The sequence below is a fragment of the Protopterus annectens genome, chromosome 1.part2, assembly GCF_019279795.1.
Source record: "Protopterus annectens isolate FY-2018-M chromosome 1.part2, PAN1.0, whole genome shotgun sequence".
NCBI lineage: Eukaryota > Metazoa > Chordata > Ceratodontiformes > Protopteridae > Protopterus > Protopterus annectens.
In genome coordinates, this window is record NC_056727.1 from 401834011 (window position 1) to 401854808 (window position 20798).

Genomic DNA, 20798 nt, shown 5'->3' on the forward strand with positions numbered 1-20798 from the left:
CATTAATCAATTTCAAATTATATCAATGTTTGTAAAATATGCTGCATATTTCTATGACCTGCCCTGCTTTAATTTACAATAAACACCACCCAGACATTTTTGGACCCTAGAAGTATTTTTATTTTATATTGGCAGAAGCAGATTTTTCTAATAATTGTTTAGCTCCATCATGTGTTTTATTGCCGGAGGAGGTAGACAAGTGTGTTCTCGATGAATTAGTCGTGACTTCAGCAACCCCTAATTTATATTAGATATCAACATTTCAGACTGTCCATATGGCAGATTACTTATGGTATGACCGAGGTATTAGAACGGCCTTGTCTTTTCTGGAAAGTGTACGACTGTTATTATTGAAGTTTATTAGTAGAACATTATTGGTTCCACATATTTATGGAGTCTTGGTAAAAAAAACACCCCTCTAGGTTAAGAAAGGACAATAAGGCATCACAAGTTATTCTTCTTAATTCATAAACTAATTTCTGAATACGCACGCTGGGTGTAATTTTAAGTAAAATGAACGCCTGTTTTGGATTATTTCTATGAAACAGTTAAAAATGCACATCTAATAGCTTATGTTATTTTACAGTAATGATGATCCGCTGTGGCGACCCCTAACTGGGAAAAGCTGAAAGAAGAAGAAGAAGAATATGAAGTATACTTACTTATATCAAAAATACAAAGTCAAAATCTTGACATCTACAAAATTCTGCACAATTTAAAGGTATGCCGGCAATCTCTGGATGGGGAGCTGAAGCCACCGGGTGATTTGTTGCAAGTTATCTAATTAAAATAAAGGAAATGGTGCTTCCTGTTTGCGGTCACACTTAATTTAGTACGATATAACTGCTTGGAATTAAATAAGCGACGATCACGCATACCTCTTAACTGTACATATTTTCACAGAATGTCCAGATTTTTGCCTCATATTTTTGTTCTGTTCCTCATAAAGTTATGTTTTTCTGGCAAATCATTGAGGGTTGGAGTCAGAAAATAATGACAGACATTTGAGCTTCACACTTCATTTCCTTCAGAAAAATTAATGCTAACGCAAAACTTGCTGTTCTATCAACTTTCTAAGTTTGTAAGAGCAATATCTGAAAATTGTCCCTATTTTGGGGCCTTTGCTCCCCCGTTATTTATTGCTTTGTCCAGATTTCTTGGTCTAAGAGGTTGCGAGGTATGTCTGCAACCAGGCGCTACACATTTACCTTTAGGGTTGCCACCTTTTGGTACAAACGTCAGATTTTGCAGACCGAAGCATACCCACAGCCAGTACTGGGGACAGAACTTCATTTTTTTGCCTAAATAAAAGCTTAGCGTTGTCGCCTCACAGTAAGACGCTGTCTGGTTCGATTCTCAGCTAGAGCGTCTGCTGCGTGGAGACATGCGTGAATGGGCGTACCTTCGTTGAAGGTTGTGCGTCAGGGCTGGTAACTCGGCACGTAAAAATCAACTACCAATCATTAGTGGACCAGAGTTCCGCTGTGGCGACCCCTAACCGGGAAAAGCCGAAAGACACAAACATTCTTGTAGCATTTTAGTTGCTTATTCTGTTTCTTATAACATTTAGGTGTTTCAGATACAGAATAAATATTTTCTGCAACCATTACATAAAATATAGGAAACATGTTATGATGATGTGCTTTTTAACTGTAATAACTATATTTGAAGCTTTTAAAGGACAGTTCTGTAAACTCTCCGTCTAGCTCCTTCTTTAGTACCCAACTTCTCAACTGTCCAGATTTTTGCAGACTGTCCAGGTTTTTTGCCTCTTATTTTTGGTCTGTTCCACATAAAATGTGGGATTTTCTGGCAAATCATCAGTGATTAATGTCACTAAATTTCAGGGTTGTACCACAGCCAGAGAATTTAATTTTGTACTTGTGTGCTGTTATCGTAACAGCAGAGTACGAAGAATACGCCTAGTTAGACATTTGAGTTTCAGACTTTGTATACTTCAGGACATGCAAAACCTTACACATGCAACTTTTCAGGCCCTATCACCGGAGCCACGCCCACTCCTACGCAGAACTGAAGGTGAGCCAGTACACTATACCATCGCTAGGGGCTGTCTCCCGCAAAGTGGGACAGGTGGTAACACTAGTTACCTTTCAAATTTGGAGGCAAAAAAAAAGGGGGGTTCATCGGTAGAAATCGCTACTGTTTACTTTTAAATTGCTGCACTACGAAATTCGTCAAGACATTCCTGAGTTCTGCTTTTGTCATTGGAATAATAAGACAGCGAATTAGCGAAAGAAGGGGATAGGCAAATAAGATGATGTCAGCTTGGTGGCAGGTACTTCCTGAGTAAACTCGAGAGGGGGACGCTTCGCTGTTCTAAACTAAAAATCCCCTAACTGAACTAAATAAACAGGAAGTAATAGACTTTTGTATAGAAAACTAACCAATAGTATTACAAAAATGTTACTAGAACTTTTGCACTGTGAAACATTGCTGTAAGTGTTATTATGCACTGATTGCCGCGTCTCGACTCATACCTCTCAAGTGTACCTCATTACGAGGAACATACCTCCTTTGGGGTCTTAAAAAGTTTACGTTCCTCAAAGTTCCACATTGGAAGACTCTGGCACACATTCAGTTTCAGGACTTTTTTCAAGTGAAAGCCATTGTAAATAGAAATTAATCATATTAATTCATTAAAAGAGCTTCTTTATAAGTAAAACCAGCATATTTTAACCATCCTATGACCTTCCTAGTTGAAGTGGTTAGTGAGCCATTAGTATGTGCTCCACATGTTGCCCATTTGTTCCACATTATAAGGGTAAGTGTTCCTCATTTTGAAGATGGAAGGTTGAGAGCTATGGTCCATATATTACATTGTTTTTATTTCAGTAAAAGTATCTGTATACACCGGCGAATGACGCACTACACAATCACAGGTACAAACTGCTTATAGTGAAAGACTCGTTAATGAAGCGTAAATTGAAGTCGGAAATCCTATCACTACTTTGAATAATAGGGTTAACTTGGGGGCAGGACAGAGGAGCTTTGTTTGTTAACGTGTCGTTTACTAAATATTGCAGTTCTTACATTTCGATCCAGACCAGTACTTTGCGATCAGCTGTGTGATGGCATTCCTTCGCTGGGAACTCCTTGACCTATCCCCCCCTCTCTCTCTATTTTTTGTTGCTTGGGATTTGGTTGCTATGGAGACAAACAGCAGCGTCGCTTAACCATTTTTGTTATGCCATTAAAAGTTCATTTGCACAGATCTTTCTGCTGAATCTTCGAGCTGTTATGTCAACTATGTTTAGGATATAAACAACAATATAAACGATGTCTTCATGACATAATAAAAAAATGTACATGCCCTGTTTTTCAATTTTCCGTCTTTGGGTAAGTTCACTTCTACATCTACTAAGGGCGACCCGTTTTCCAGTGTTCATGTTAACCTTTTCGATTACGCTGAATAACAGACTACTGAGGTGTGTGTGTGTTACCAAAAGTTACATATCAGCAGAAGGAGGAAAGGAAGGGATGCGCGTACCTCATCTACCGGCATTATAATGTACTTTTATGCATGTCTATATATAATATTTATTTCAAATGAATCTACATCGTTTTCTTTCTTTCTTTTTGTTTGCATACGAATAGATTTCCAGCTCTTTAAAGCTGTGGAAAAATATGTGGATAGCTTATTATTACCTGAGGAGCTCATACGTTCATAATGTTCCACATTTTTGTACTTTCTATGAAATGAGAGAATGTTATGTGGACGGCATACAGTATTGTGTTTTGTTAGTTAGATATTCACATTTTGTTCTTTCTCTGAAAGGGGAGATTATTTTGTGGATGACATAAAGTACTGTTTTTTTTGGCAGTTACACAATGTAGATCTACAATGGGATATGGAATTTCTTTTTTCTTTTATATTTATTGTGTATCCATGTGTGAGTTGTGTTGTTTAGTGGTACTGTTCAGGAAACCACCTTTATTGACCTAATGTGGGTTGGAGTTAGGAGTTAGGATTAGTAGTAGAGTTAGGTTAACATCCATGAATAAGGTAGTAGATAGAAGGTCAATACACACTCCTTCTGTGACAATACTACTATGCAGAGTGTGTCTCACAGTTAGTGATATTTTTTTGTCATTTCACTACACATATATATGTTACCATTTTTTTAAGGATTGTAACTGACATCCTTAGAACTGTGAAAAATCTATGCGTGATTACAGAGGGATAAATGTTATCTCTGGAAGTGCTATATCGTGGAGACCTCAGAGTCAGTATGTATAAGGGTGTGGTGGTAGAGCCCCTGATATCAGGGGTGCAGGGGGCTTTACACCCGCAAAAAATGCTTTAGATATCTTTGAGTGATTTTTGAAGTTAGCTGTTATTTGTGCTGAATTGAGCTTAAATTTTCATAGTTTCAGGGCTCACATTATCAAGTCTGGAACTTCTGCTAGGGAGATGTTTGTGTGTGTGTGTGTGTGTGTGTGTGTGTGTGTGTGTGTGTGATTATATGACAGGAGTCAGCTTTTAACATTTTTAACACTCGTTTCATAACTACTAAAGCATCGACTCATCTCTTGGCCCTAAGACCAATCCTTGGGGTACACCGCTCGTTACAGGTGTACTACTTGACGTAGCTTCCCCTGTTATGACTGAGTGAGTTCTGTCCGTGAGCCAGTTAGCAACCAATCTGGTCACATATGGATTTATACCAAACTGAGATAGTTTATCTATTATACCCAAGTGGGGAATAGTGTCTAAGGCCTTGGCCAGGTCAAGGTAGGCAGTGTGCACCATCTTCCCCTTGTCCATGGCTTTGGTGACTGACTCAAAGAAGTCTACCAGATTTAACAGGTATGATTTCCCCTCGACAAAACCAAAATGTGTGAAATCAAGTGTTTAGAGATTGCCGATGTCCTTGTTAATGTGGTCCATGATAATGCGTTCTATGGCCTTGCAAATCAGGCTAGTTAGACTGATGGGTCTATAATTGCCTGGATCAGTGGACCTTTGTGCAGAGGGATGATGGTGGCTGTCCTCCACTCAGGTGGGACAAAACCAGTACTCAGGCTTAAGTTGAATATGATACCTAATGGTGCTGTGAGTTCCTGCCTGAGTTGATGCAGGATGCAACCTGGGGTGTTATCACGTCCCATAGAAGCTGTGTTTTTAGCCTTTGAGAGGGTGGTAATTACTTGTTCCCTAAAGATAAGGGGTGGGGGGCAGGTGCTGGGATACTCTGGATTACTGATGGGGGGACAGAGGGGTGAAGTTTTCACTGAACCTGTCTGTCTGCAAGTTGGCTATATCCATAGCATTTGTGTACATGGTGTCTATGCCCATCAGTTCTGAGCAGATTTGGGTTTTTCCCCTTAGATTGTGGATGCACGTGAAGAGGTCTTATGACTGTCTTTAGTAGATGTGGCCAATTTGGACTTGAAGTTAGCTTTGGACGACTTCACTAATATACTTATTTGCCTGTTTAGGTCAAGGAAAGATTGTTTCCAGTTTGGCACCTGTTTCTTCTTGGTCCTAGACAGCAATTTTTTTTCCTTTTGTTGTAGAGTTTATTTATAGCTGATGTCCACCAGACAGGTTTACTCTTCTTTGAGGAGGAGGATTTTGTTCTGTCAGGTATTGCTGAATCCATGCATTTATATAAATAGTTGTATAGTACTTTGGTGTAGGTTTGGACATTAGTGCCAGTTCCTGCTGTTGGGGAGGGGGCTGTGAAGCTGTTTAGACCTTCCCTCAGTTGATTATAATCAGCTTTGGAGAAGCTTTTTTTTGTTTAACCCTAGCTTGGGGGGGGGGTCTTTTCAGGGGAGATGGTGACTTCAAAAGTGATCTTATCAGGGATAATGACACTGCAGGGATGCTACAGTGGTTTCCTATGTTGGTTAGTACCAAGTCCAAGATGTTGTCACCTGTTGTGGAGGTGTCTACCAACTGGTCCAAGGCACTGGCATTGAAAAAATGAAGAAATCTTTGAGCATTTGTATTCTGGCTCGAGTAGTTCTTCCAACCAATGGTTGGTTAGTTAAAATCGCCAAGGATCAGGGTTTAGGGTTGAATCTTAATAGATTCCAGGAGGTCCAGATAGGTGGCATGGGTGTCTTGAGTCAATGCTGGGGGCCTGTGACTTGAATAGGGGTCTTGTCAACAGTTAACTGCACCTGGAGTGTCTTCTGTGTGTCATACTGTTTGACCAGTCTGGAGGTGTGTATATCTTTAATATTTATTGAAACACCATCTCCTTTGTCTTTGCTGCCCTCAGTTTGGGGTCTGTATGTATGATAGGATGAGTAACCAGGTAAGGCTGGGGTGCTCTCCGCAGCTTTGAACCAAGTTTCTGTGAGTGCACCAATGTCAGAATCTTACAGGGTTAAGAATGCTTGCAATGAGTGGAGTTTCATGTTGAGACTCCTAGCGTTAAGCAGCATGACCTTTAAATTGCATTTAGATGAGATTCTCATGTTGGTAGTTTTGACTTCAAGACATTGCCTAAAAAAGGCACCATGGGGGAGGCAAGAGCCTTTGCTAGGAGCATGCAGCCTAAGGGAGACAGATGCAGGCCATCTCTGGCAAAGCATTATGGTCTGTCAATTGTGTCTTCCCTGGCTGACAGGTACTGGATCCCCTTAGAAAGATCCCGAAACTAAGCCAGTTGATAAAGTCAATCATTTTTTGTTTGCATTGAGGCATCATTCTGCGTGACAGTAGAATGCTGCTTAAAGCTAGTGACATACCTGCCTGGAACACATATTCAGTGAGGTCAGTCATGTCTCTCTTCATATAGTCCGGAGAGGTACGTCTCAAGTCATTCATGCCAGCATGTACTATGCCAGAGTCATAGCACTATCAGTTGAGGGACTTGAGTGCATGGGTGATGTGGTGGATTCTGGAACCTGACAATCAGTCTTATCCAGCCTGGTGAGGGGCACATTTGTGTGTCTCACAATGGAGTCTCATATGATTAATATATTGGGTTTATGGTTAAGTCTTGATGGCTGTGAGACACAGGTGTGTGGACTATGTGTGGTGTGGTAGGCTGTGAAGTTTGCATGTGCTTTTGTCTCAAAGGTCTCTTTTGTTTAAATATGTTTTTGTTAAGAACCTCCACATATGTGAGTATGTGTTGTGCTGGTCTGGGTGATGTTTGAGGTGTAGTGTTTGTGCCGACAACCTTCTCAGTGCCAGGGATACTGGCTTGGGAGGGAGAGAGCATAGACTCCAGGATTTTAATGTAATTGCATCTCTCACAAATTGTGTTTCTAGGTGGTAGTAAGAGAGGGTTGTCTGTGTACATGAGACAGTTGCTACACTGTCTCAGGATGCCCATATCAACCAGATTGGCAGGAGAAACTGTAGGAAACTGTCCGTCCATATATGTCACAGTCGGTAAGGTGTTATACAGTCCCACAGGAATAGTGTTTTTCGCCTTGGATTGTGCTTTGAGGGCTTGTTCTTGGAAGATTTGGGGGAAGTGTAGGTATAGGTATGTGCTCGTGGAATATAGGAGGGGAGAAGGGGTTAAAGTTTGAGCTAAACTTGTCTGCCAGTAGAATGGCTATGTCCTGTGGGTCCAAGTATGTGATATCATTTACTATTAGCACTGCATAGTGCTGAGCATTGTTTCTGAGGTTTCTAACATACTTAAAGAAGGCTTTGTGGTTATCCTTTGCCTGGGTGGTAATTTTTACCTGATACCTGACTTTGGTTGATTTGATCTGGGTCCAGGATTTACTGTTAACTTTAGCAACAACATTTTTAGCATCATTAGAGTTAAACTTATTTTTGTTTGCAATTAATTTTTATTTTATTATAGAGTCTGTTTATATGTGGATTCCACTATAGGGGACAGCTGAGTCTATACAACTATTTACATGTGCATAGAATTTGGTTGTAAAGGATTCTGCATAAACAGTGAGGTCATCAAATTTTTTATTTCTAGATTAGCCTTGGCATAATCCCTGAATATTGAGGTGTTGGAAGAAGCTTCCAGCTTCAGAATTATGGTGAATGTGACTGATTTGAGGTCTAATTTAACCAGAGAGGAAGTTACAATTAGTGGAGTAAAAAAGCTGTCTCTAACTGGTAAGGACCACGTCCAGGATTTTATCATCCCAGTTTGAGGTGTGGTCTGACTAATCCAGAGAATTGGGCATGCATGTTTGAGTAAGTATGTGTCTCTCAGTTGATGAAGGGGTAGTTGAAGTCACTTACAAGAATTGTTTTGGCTTAATGCATAAGGACTTCAGACTTTTTAGGTGAAAGGTATGGGCTGAGAGAGATGTAGAGAGGGGGGCCATAGTTTGCCATGAAGTGATAAGGGGCTTTATTGATAGTAAGTTGGATATGGAGAAGTTCCAGGTTGTTTTCTTGTTTAACAAGTCTGGAGGTCAAATTTATTTAAGGAAATGGAGACATTACAGCCTTTTATGCCTTTATTTAGTATTTGGTCCTGAACGTGAGGTAGGCATCCAAACCCTGCACTGATGGGAGTGGTGCCCACATTCATCTTCAACCAGGTCTCTGTGATGATGCATATATCAGTGTTTTTCAGGGTAAGGAATGCTTGTAAGGAGTGGGTATTTTGGTAAGGCTCCTAACACTGAGCAACAATATCCTTATGTTATCTGGATTCTGTTTTGTTATGTTGGAAACTTTGGGAGGGTGATGTTATCTAAAAAAGATACTGTGGAGTGAACATGGATTTAGTCAATATTCAAAAGCCTTGAGGGATAGGTTCAGGTCTTCTCTGGCAAAAAAAGCTTGAACTGTCTACCATCTTGTCCCATGTTGAGAGTGTGTGTGTGTATGTGTGTGTATATATAAATTATTTTCAGTTTCTTTCAGCAAACGTTTCATCATTTACAGGGAAACAAAACCCATATGTGTTAACTAACTTTATTGTACAGTGGATATAAAAAACTGTACACACCCCTGTTAAAATGCCAGGTTTTTGTGATATAAAAATGAGACCACAATAAATAATTTCAAAACTTTTCCCCCCTTTAATGTGACCTATAACCTGTACAATTCAATTGTAAAACAAACATATCTGTTAGGTAAAAATATACAAAATAAAAAACATACAATAAGCTGGTTGCATAAGTGTGTACACCCTTAAACTAATACTTTTTGAAGGACTTTTTGATTTAGTTAAAGCATTCAGTCTTCTTGGGTAGGAGTCTTATCAGCATGGCACATCTTGACGTGGCAATAATTGCCCACTCTCCCTTGCAAAAGCTCTCCAAATCTGTCATATTGTAAGGGTATCACTTGTGTGCAGCCCTCTTCAGGTCACCTCACATATTTTCTATTGGATTTAGGTCTGGGCTCTGGCTGGGCTATTCCAAAACTTTAATTTTCTTCTGGTGAAGCCATTCTTTTGTTGATTTGGATGTATGCTTGGGTTCATTGTCGTATTGAAAGGTGAAATTCCTCTTCATCTTCAGCTTTCTAGCAGACGTCTGAAGGTTTTGGGCCAAAAGTGACAGGTATTTGGAACTCTTCATAATTCCCTCCACCTTGACTAAAGCCCCACTTCCAGCTGAAGAAAAGCAACCACAAAGCATGATACTGCCACCCCCATGCTTCACCGTGGGGATGGTGTTCTTTTGGTGATGCGAAGTATTGTTTTTGCACTAAATGTACCTTTTGGAATTGTGGCCAGAAAGTTCAACCTCAGTCTCATCAGACCATAACACATTTTTCCACATGCTTTTGGGAGATTTGATGTATTGTTTTGCAAATTTTAGCCAGGCCTGGATGTTGTTCTGTGTAAAAAAAGGTTTCCATCTTGCAACCCTACTCCATAGTCCAAACATATGGAGAATACGGGAGATGGTTGTCACATGTAGTACACAACCATTACTTACCAGAAATTCCTACAGCTCCTTCAGTGTTGCTGTAGGTCTCTTGGCATCCTCCCTGACCAGTTTTCATCTTGTCTTTTCATCAATTTTGGAGGGATGTCCAGTTCTTTGAAACATCACTATTGTCCCATATTTTCACCACTTTTTGATGACTGTCTTCACTGTGTTCCATGGTATATCCAATGCTGTGGAATTTCTTTGTACCCTTCTCTTGAATGATACCTTTCAACAATGAGATCCTTTTGATGCTTTGTATGCTCTCTGCAAACCATGGCTTTTGCTGTAACAGGCGACTGAGTAAATGTCAGGAAAATCCTACTAGGACAGTTGAACTTTATTTGGGGTTAATCAGAGTCTCTTTAATTGATGGCAGGTGTGTACCCAAGAAGACTGAATGCTGTAATTAAATCAAAAGGTGCTTCAACAAAGTATTAGTTTAAGGGTGCCTAAATATGCAACCAGCTTATTGTACATTTTTGTGTACTGATTTATTGTGGTCTCATTTTTTTATATCACAAAAGCCTGACATTTTAACGGGGATGTGGACACTTTTTATATTCACTGTAGATAAATTGTGAAGGTGTGGGATATACTACTGCTGGACCTGTCTCAGTCTGGATTCCTTTATGGTTGTTTTGTCTAGTTATTGATACTAATTTAAAAAATACATTAAACAGTCTTTTTCTATCTTAATCTGAAAATAATTGTGTGGACTAATTAGAGCCAGCTTTTGTCTTCATTTGAAATACGTTGTGTAGATCAGTTGGAACTGTGGTAGGGCAGCAAGAGCTGTTGTGGTACTACGCTTGATACATTGATACAAAATAGTTATTACCTCTATACTTGTACCAATAGTTATTGAACTGTAGTTAGTGTCAAAGATTTTCCACCACCTTAACTAAGACTGAAGTCATACTTAGCATTACATTTACATGTTTGTTTGTTTTGAAGAAATATCTTTTAAATTATGTTTTAAGCTTTTAGGGACATATATGACTTGTGTTTTCACACTTCCCAAAATGTATGTGTTAATTTGATGAATGAATTGCTTAGATTAAATTTTTTTCTGTAATTTGCTCAGGATCATCTTTTAAAATAGTTCTTTAATATTGCATAGTCTGAGAAGACGGTGTGGTATACTGTACTACTGTGCTCTGTTACTGTGCTAGCTTTATATGGATGGTTAGATGGCCGCCACCCATCAATGTAAAGTCAGATACTGTTATGAGCTCTAGACAGGACAAGGTAAAGAATGCCATGTGGTCATTCTGAAGTCAGAAATGTTCATTTTATTTAACCTTTGTGCTCAGGTATCCTCCAAGAAAAAAAAATTACCTTTTTCAGTGGTGATGAAATAGATTTGACCAAATTGCAGCATTTCTTAGAGATAAAGAGGTGGGAAGTCATTGGGGTGCTTATTTTATAGTACATCTTTGTAAAGAATTGCAATCTCAACAAATATATGATTATGCTCTATCAGTAACTATGCAAGGATGTCACCACATGCTCGTGAACCCGATTAGGAATAGCATTGCTCAGTTCCAGCAACACATGCAATATCAGGCTATTTTTATATGTGATTTATATGTCATTATAAACAGAAATGACTTAGCACTATTATATAAGCCACTGATTTCCCTTGAGACCAAATTGCACCAGATATGGGTAAATCATATAATCTGATGCTGTCAGTCTTCATTTACTCTTGACTGATGGGTTCGGTTCTGAATATCGGAACGAACTCAGCTATTACTGCAGCTTGCAATCACTAAAAACTCTTGAGCTTAAGCCCGACCCAAAATGCCTCTCTCCTAGTTACCTCAGATCTCGTTTGCCTCTTCCAGAGACATACGTGTTTGCCAGAGCTCTCGATCTAAGTGAGTTATTTATTTTTTTCTGTCTATAACCTTCCCTAAAGAATTTTTCTTCACTATATATATTTGCTTGTTCCTATATGATTTCTGCCCCCTCCTTTTTTTTTGTCAGTACAAGTGTATTCTCTTTACCATTGTTGGTAGTTCTCTTCTTTTGTACAGAAATGTACTCTTACCATTGTTGGTAGGTTTTTTCTTCCCATTGATTTAAAAAAAAATCTTTCTTTTTTTTTTTTTTTTTGCTTTCCTCTGGTTCCCTTTAAAGTTTTTGGTTGAAAAATCTAAGGCCCTTCTGTTTTTTAATAGCTGCCATAAATGTAGCCCTTTTTCTCTGATTTTTTTTCCTTCTCAAGAAATACCACACTCACACTGTGTTTTAAGAGTACATTAATTTTGAGACATATGCCTCCTCTGGTGCTGACAGGGAGTAAAGTGAAGCATCTCTCTCATCAGCCTTTCTTCTGTTTCAAGAAAAATGAAGAGAACAGAAGTACTTGGTGCCACCATCTTCTCGTTGACACAGAGCTTCAGTTTACTTAAGTTCCTCTGAACTGACTGCTTCTAAGCATATTGCTACAATTCCAGCAGCAGGTATGGAACTGATAGCCTTATCTGAATCTCTGCATCTACAGCATTGAAAGAGCTTAGGTTCCGAATCAAATATTGCTTCAGTTCCAACCCCATCTATGGAACCAATAGCCTTATTGGTATCTGTATCTTTGACACTGAAGGATCTTCGATTCCAAATAAAGATTGCTTCAGTTCCAACAGTATCTTTGGAACTAATATCCGTATTGGTATCTACATCTTTGGGACCAAAAGAAATATTGCTTCAGTTCTGACAGCATCTATGGAACCGATAGCCTTATTAGTATCTACATCTTAGATACCGAAGGATCTTTGGTTCTGAAACAAATATTGCTTTTGTTCTGACAACATCTATGGAACTGATTAACCTTATCAGAGCAGAATTTTCTATTGGCGCTGACCCTACCAGCACTGATTAAAACTTTTCAGAATACTTCCTAGGACAATCCACTCCTTTTGAGTTTTTACAGTTTTCTGCTCCAACCCTCTCAGCTCTGACTACATCAATTCAGGAGATGCTCTTACTTCCAGAATTGCTGATTACTCTGAGCTCTTTGGCCTTTTGGATCCATAGACCTGTCAGGGACCGAGTCTGTGCTATCGACTCTGGGAGGCAGGAATAGAATCCTACATACTAGCTGCAATTAAATGTTTTTGTTTTGTACTGTGAAATACTCTTGCCTGGTCTTGATCATTTCCCTAATACAAAACATTTCCTTCCTAGCTATTTCAAAATTTAGCAAAAACAAAATAAAAGTGGCATTGTAAAGATTCTTTTAGAATACTTTATTGGTGATCAAACTTTTAAACTTCTGTCATGTTCTCTCTGTGATCTTCTATAAACAGTAATATCTTCTGCAAAATTCAATGCATTCTGTATACTTCTTAGTATTTGATATGCTGAGCTTTGAAAGATGTACTGCAAATTTGACTACAGATGTAAGCTTTTTATGCAGTCTTAATCCCGTATAAATTCATGGGTTTTATTGTTAAGGTTACCACCTACTGGCCTGCAAGAAGCTTGAGTGCTGTAACCCTATATTGATATCTTCTACAATGATTGTATAGCTGCACACACATACATATGCAAAATTATTGTCTTTTTCCTATATTAAAAATGTAAGCTATGAAGTTCACAGTAATTAAATCATAATAAACTTTTGATATATATAGTAATTACCGTTATCATATGAGACAAATACAATTATTTTTTTCCTATGAGACTTAACATTTACATATAACGAAGAACAAAATATAAAACTAATTTAACATTAGCTAACCTCTTAACTAAACAATATACATTAAATACAAGTGTGTCACCAGTATAAGATTACCATGATTTCTTATACTTTAATATTATATATCAGTTGTCTAGAGGTACACATAATGTCCTTCTGTCTCATTATAGGGTGTTCTTTTTAAATATCTAAAAGTAGACTTTATTTAGGTTGGAACTGGTATTTAATCACTTAAGATTTTGCTCATTCTAGATTACTGCTAATCTCTTTATCATAGACTATAGTGACTTGGCGAGCTTTTTCCCCACTTCTTGTATTTATTTTCCTTGCTCTTGTCAAATGGTGATCTTTGTTTAAGCACGGTGGAATTGAAGCTTTATTTACTTCCAAGCAACTTCATATTCAAATTTGTCTGTCCACAAAGATTGTGTAAAAATTAAAAAAATGTCAGATTTTTGACAACAAGGTAAATTTAATATGATGATTATTTTTATAGGGAGGTAATGATTGACTTCTGATTGTAAGTGGAAACTTGTTCCAAAATCTTGAATAGATCTGTACAACTTTTCTGCTACTTTTGCATTACTGATATTTATTTTTAATGTTATAGTACCCCGTGTAGTGTTATCTCTTCTCCACTCAGTAGTGTGTGCCAGACATAGATTTTCACATAGAACTGGATCTGACATAGCCTTATAAAGCAGCCAGAGGCCATGTCTAGGTTATCTGTAGGAACCAGAATACAATAGCAGTCCCTGAAGCCTTTCTCAATAGTTCACATTATCCAGCCTTGTTTTTTTTTCAAGTATGAAATTATTTTGCCTTTTTAGGTTCTTTCAGATGGGTTGCCAGACCAAAGTACTACATGATACAGTATTGTATTCAGTAATGGGGAAAATCAGTGGTATATAAAATGGTGCAGTTACCAGTCTGGAATGAGTATAGATGCCTTTTAGAATTAGGTAGATTGCAGCACATGCTTTCCTAACTTTGGCACCTATATAGCAGTTAAAGTTTAATTATTCTCTATCATTGTCCCTGCATCTTTAATGACATTGTCTTTGACCATTTATTTGTAATCATAATTTATGTCTTTTTGCTAAGTCTGATGGTATTGCATCTATTGATATTAACATTGAGGTCATTACCCCTTACCTGGTGTGTATTTTTGTAGACCATCTTGTTGAACTTCATATTCTTATACTGAAGTAATCATGTCACGTAGCTTGCAAGCATCAGCATATTTGGCAATGCATGGCACAAAACAAATTATTCTCCAGAGAGGATGTTGCACTTTCAACACACAAAAATTAGTCGTTATGTGTATTGAAACAATGAGTGTTAAGTAATATACTCAAAGATGCACTCATGATGCTACAGAGAAGACCTTTGAAAGCTCCACTCACAAATCTGTAATGTACAGAGAGAAGATTCAGTGCCTGGAAATGTTTTATTTAACTCAACTTTTTCACTATAAAGAGCTTAGTAGTAAATGTACGGTGAATACATTCCAGTTTTCTTACATTTTAGACAAAGTACATTCAGAAGGATGCACCATACTCAGTATATGTTCTAATTAAGGCAAAATAGCTAGGTATTAAACTATCAGCTTCCCTTGTAAGAATGTACAGAACTAGTCACATATTACCAGATGTCCTTTTATAAACATTTTGTAAGAGTGCATCAAAAGTGCAGTCTTTCTCTTTCTTGAAATGAATAATAATAATCAACATCATAAGCTAATTTATAATGTATTTTTAGTGACCTTTTGAAGTCTAAAAGAGTAGGAGCAACACACATCCATTGTGAGAGGAAGTTCCAAAATGGGTGCCTAGATAACTAAAGGCTTAAGCTCCAAAGGACTCCAGTTGAATCCTTGGAGCCTCCATAAATCCAAGGCGGAGGAGCAGAAGGATATAACAGGGCAATACAGAACTAATAACTCCTTAAGTTAAGGGAGACCCAGGTCATGCAGGGCTAAAAAAATTAGTAACAAGACAATAATGATGATATGTGATCACATAGGCAACCAGTGAAAATTATTCAGCATGAGAGAGATGTGAAGGTAACAAGGAATACTTGTAAGAAGGCATAGTTCTTATCCTGTTCCACAGAGTGTAGACAGGGATGACTGAATGGGTTTTGCAAAACGCTTATTCCAAGCCTTTCATTCTTTGAATTCTGAACTCTCACTAGGTGTTGAAGAAAATGTTCTTCTCCTTCATATTCTCATTCCTAATTTGATAGACATGAATTTGAGTGTGATAGTCTCTGTACTGTGTCCTCTCCCATATTCTGAGGAAAGTGATTCTTCAGATTTACACTGTTAAGAATTATATATTTTTCTGAAACTATAATTAGAATGAAAACTTCTTTTAAGTTGAACAAAATGAAATTCTAGCATCACAAAAAAGTATTATAACTTATTACTGGATTTTCCTCGAGCTGCAGCTAATCCTCCAGTTTTACCAGATTTTGTGTTTTTTGACAGCTTGCAGTATGCCTGACAATCAACCTCCTACACTTAAAATGTCTGATCGATTATACAAGGATCTCCAGACTCACAAATATCTATTTCTTATCCCAAACCAGATCCTACAGCTATTTCTTTGCAAAAAAAACTTTTGTGGCCAAACGTATCGTGAATACTAATCCTATACTCTCTGACAAGGATGGGAACACTTTTGATATATTTGGGAATAAATAATGCTTTATTTAGCCTTCAGAGTTCTAAACTGTCATGCTTGTACATCTAAAGCTTACATCTTTGGAAGACATAAGAAAATTAACTGCTAGCCTTCCCTTTTCAGAGGTTAAGGGTTCAGTGTATTCAATAATTGCTTCTATTTCTCAGGTAACAAACACTCTTTGAAGTGGAAGTGTGCTTATGAATGTGCTGTTGATGCTGTAATGTAATGAGAAGGTTTGCATAGTTATGTGCTCAAAATTTACCAGAAGATGCTAAAGCTGAAACAGTGAATGCAGTCAAAGCTTTTGGCTATCTTCCACACCCTCTGACTTTCTGGAGCTTGAGAGAAGCTCCATAAAAAGGCAGAGTGCAAATCTCTTCAGAGCTCTTTGCTGCCAAAGAGTGCTGCTTTGGTAGGCCCCATGGAACTGTCGGCTGGCTAATGAGTCTTCAAGGATCAAAGGCATATAACTTCCCGTTGGGGAAGAACTTCCACTACATTTAATTATCTGGGGAAAACCTGCGTTTTCTGAATATAATTTTGTGTTTGCTATGAAACTGAATGATCTGATGTCCTTTTCATTCTTCCTCAACAAATGGGATAGGGATCTGATCCTCAGATCTGACTTGGCCGCATACTTTAGACTTTGGATCCAACTCTCGAGCTTTTCCCTATACCCATAATGCCCTAGTCCATCCTGAATACCTCAGATCTCATTTGTTGCCATCGTGCTCAGACACAGGGTCCTTCTCTGGAGTAATTTTGTCAATTTTTTTGTAAATAAAAGTTAAGTCTATTATCTTAAATTCCACCCTTTTTTTACTACAACCTCCCTCTTAGTTTTTGGTTTCTTTGCCTGCATCAGAGTAGTTACTATATTTTATCATAGTATATTCTTATTTTACCATAGTTGGTAACCCTCTTTTCTATACCCTTCTGCCCTTTCTACCTGCAATTACAGTGTAATTCTTTATTACCACTGCTGGTAATTTCTTCTTTCTCCTTGCACCCAGATGGCTGAGCTGTTATAACAGAAGGTACCTGGGTGCTAAAGATAATATCCAGAGGTTACTTCCTACCATTTTCCCAACCCTGAATCTGTAAAAGAAAGAAGCTTCCTGATGCTCCATCCAGTCAGAGGAAGGCAGTAGCCCAGAAAATTTAAAAGTTGCTAGACAAAAAGAGTCATCCAAGAGGTCCAACCAGACCCAACAGGATTTAGAACTTACTCACGCTTCTTTTTAGTGCCAAAAAAAAGACATGGGACCTGAGACAAATTTTGGATCTGAGCAAACTGACTCATTACATGAAAAAGTCAAAGTTCCGAATGGTCACAGTCCATTCTGCCATTTCTTCAAAACGATGATTGGATGTGCTCTATAGATCTTCAGGATGCGTACTATAATATCAAAATAAACAGGTGCTCTCAAAGATATTTACTCTTTTGGCCTGGAGCCAGTCATTACCAATTCAGAGCTCTGCTGTTTGGACTCATGACAGTCTTCAGGGTGTTTACCAAATGTATGGCAGTGGTGGCAGCTCACTTGAGACTAAAAGGAATGCAAGTGTTTTCATACCTAAATGACTGGCTCCTCACTGCCCCTCTGTGAATCTCCTTTAACAATCCAGGGACTATTTGTTCCAGATTTGTCATTCAGTGTGAATAACAATCAATTATGCCAAACCAAATCTGATACCAATACAGAGTCTGGAGTTTATTGGTGCACATCTGAATACGACAGCACAAATAACATCCTTGCCAATTCATCGAATAGACACACTCAGATCTCAGGTTCTTCAGATTCTATCCCATTCATCTCCTCCAGCCAGATTTATTCTTCAAGCGCTGGAGACTATGGCAGCAGCAATAGTCCTACTTCCTTTGGCACATTACTATATTTATATTCTTCAATGAACTGTAGCTGTTCAATATTTTATTCTTTGACAACCCCTATCTTTTCCAGTGAAGCTTACACTGATTTGCAAACACCACATCCATTGGTGGATCCAGTCAGACCATATTTATGTAAGCCAACCCTTTGTTTTACTGCCCCCATTGGCCACAGTGACTACGGATGCCTTCCAAATGGGGTGGGGGTGCATTACTTGGGAAGGACGGTCCAAGGCAAGTAGTCCCCCAAGAGACCAGTTTACAAATCAATGTCCTGGAGATGAGAGCAGTCATATTAGCATTGCAGGCATTTCAAGATGCTCTTCCTCTAGGGACTATCGTGATTCAGACCGACAGCATGACTGTAGTTTGGTACATCAACAAACAAAGGGAAACCTGGTGTTACCCTCTCTGCAGAGAGGCTATGAGAGTGCAGCAATGGGTGATCTCCACCAAATGCTTTCTAGTTGCAGTGCACATTCCAGGGAAAACCAGTCTCCTAGCAGAGAAATTAAGAAAGTCCATTCTGATGTCTCATGAATGGTGTCTCAAACAATCAGTGTTGGAGGAAATTTTCCATTGTTGGGGCCAACCTTGCTGTGACCTCTTTTCATCCCCCTGCAATAACAACAAGTGCAGCAGGTATTTTGCCATGATCCCCCCTCAGGGGGAGTCATTGAGATATGCTGTAGTTGATGTTTAGCCACCTGGTCTCCTTTATGCTTATATCCCACTTCTTTTGATCCCCAAATTCCTACAGAAAGCAATCCATTTGAAGAGCTCAGTCATCTTCATTGCTCACTACTGGCCTCAACAAGTGTGATTCTCCTTCCTTTGGTCTCATCTTTTCTATCCTCCCTGGATAGAGGACCCAAGGCCAGATCTCCTCTTACACCCCTCAGTCCTCAAAACTAATCACATGGTTTCTCCAGTTACAATAATAGCCAGACAGCCCAGGCTTTCTTCTCCAGTATGTACCATTCTATTATCCTTGCAAAAAGACTCCAACAATCAGGTTTACAAGAGCAAGTAGAAAACATTTTCCTTTTGGGCATTGAGAAATAATGTTGACCCTTTTACTGTTCCAGTCTCTGCTGTTCTTGATTTTCTGGCTATACGTTTCAAAGAAGTAATTATTTGTAATGGTGATGGACAGGTTGACAGACGAGATCAGACAGGAGTCCCCGTGGACTATGATGTTTGCAGATGACATTGTGATCTGTAGTGAGAGTAGGGAACAGGTGGAGGAGACCCGGGAGAGGTGGAGAGATGCTCTAGAGAGAAGAGGAATGAAGGTTAGCAGGACTAAGACAGAATATATGTGTGTGAATGAGAGGGAGGATAAAGGAATTGTGAGGATGCAGGGAGTAGAGGTGGTGAAGGTGGATGAGTTTAAATACTTGGGGTCAACTCTTCAGAGTAATGGTGAGTGTGGAAGAGAATTGAAGAAGAGAGTACAGGCAGGATGGAGTGGATGGAAAAGTGTGTCAGGAGTGATTTGTGACAGACGAGTTCCAGTAAGAGTGAAAGGGAAGGTCTACAAGAGGGTAGTGAGTCCAACTATGTTATATGGGTTCAAGACAGTGGCATTGACAAAAAGGCAGGAGTCCGAGCTTGACGTGGCAGAGTTGAAGATGTTAAGATTTGCACTGGGTGTGACGAGGATGGACAGGATTAGGAATAAGTATATTAGAGGGTCAGCCCAGGTTTGAAGGTTTGGAGACAAAGCCAGAGAGGCTAGATTACATTGGTCTGGACATGTGCTGAGGAGGGATGCAGAGTATATTGGGAAAAAGATGATAAGGATGAAGCTACCAGGTAATAGGAAAAGAGGAAGGCCTAAGATAAGGTTTATGGATGTGGTGAGAGAGGACATGCAGGTGGTTGGTGTGACAGATGCAGAGGACAGGAAGAAATGGAAACAGTTGATCTGCTGTGGTGACCCCTGATGGGAGCAGCCGAAAGAAGAAGAAGACTTTTCAAAGAAGGAGCTAGTTTTTCTACAATTAAAAAACATGCACTCTCCGTGGTATCCCCAAAGTCTTAAACAACCCACTAAACAAGTATAGTAGGTCCAAAAACAAAACAGTGTAAGAAACTTCTCTGTGTGGCAGATTTTCAATCCATATAGGTTCATAGGTAGGTACTAGGCTATTGGCCCTAGGGCCTATATAAGCCTTGCCAAAAATGTACCCTGTCTTTTGCCACTCAAGAAAATAATTTCCTGTGCCCTTGTCGAGCAGAGCCACAGAAGTGATCCCTGGGGTGAATTTCCTATTTCCCATCCAATCATCAAGATTTTTCTTGAAGAGTGCTAATGAGGAGCTCTGTTTGACATAGATAGGTAATCTGTTCCAGAGTATGGGAAATCTCTGGGACAGGAATCTATCCCTCCAGCATATTCTGTTTATTGCGGTGACAAGGTTTAGGTCCCTAGAGCGTGTAGCTCGGAGGGATTGGGATTTCTTTAAGTGGAGCATGTCCAACAGCTCTGGGTTTGACATAGCTTTGTATGTTAGGCAGAGATCGTCTCTGAGTAGGCGATATGAGACGGAGTAAAACTGGAGTTTTTTGAGACGGTCTGCGTAGGGCATCTATTTGAGGCCAGTAATCCTCTTTGTGAGGTATTTCTGTGGCCTTTCCAGTTGTTGTAGATGTCTTG

The 20798-nt window shown here is 39.0% G+C and overlaps 1 protein-coding gene across 1 annotated transcript in view; it reads left to right on the forward strand.

Moving 5' to 3' along the window:
- The first annotated feature begins 3163 nt into the window (after positions 1 to 3163).
- Positions 3164 to 20798, forward strand: part of ANKEF1 (ankyrin repeat and EF-hand domain containing 1) — a 1352638-nt gene continuing 1335003 nt past the window's right edge. The window contains exon 1 of the mRNA XM_044056684.1: positions 3164 to 3357. The gene's annotated coding sequence lies outside the window, so the exon portion shown is untranslated. The remainder of the gene's footprint in view (positions 3358 to 20798) is intronic.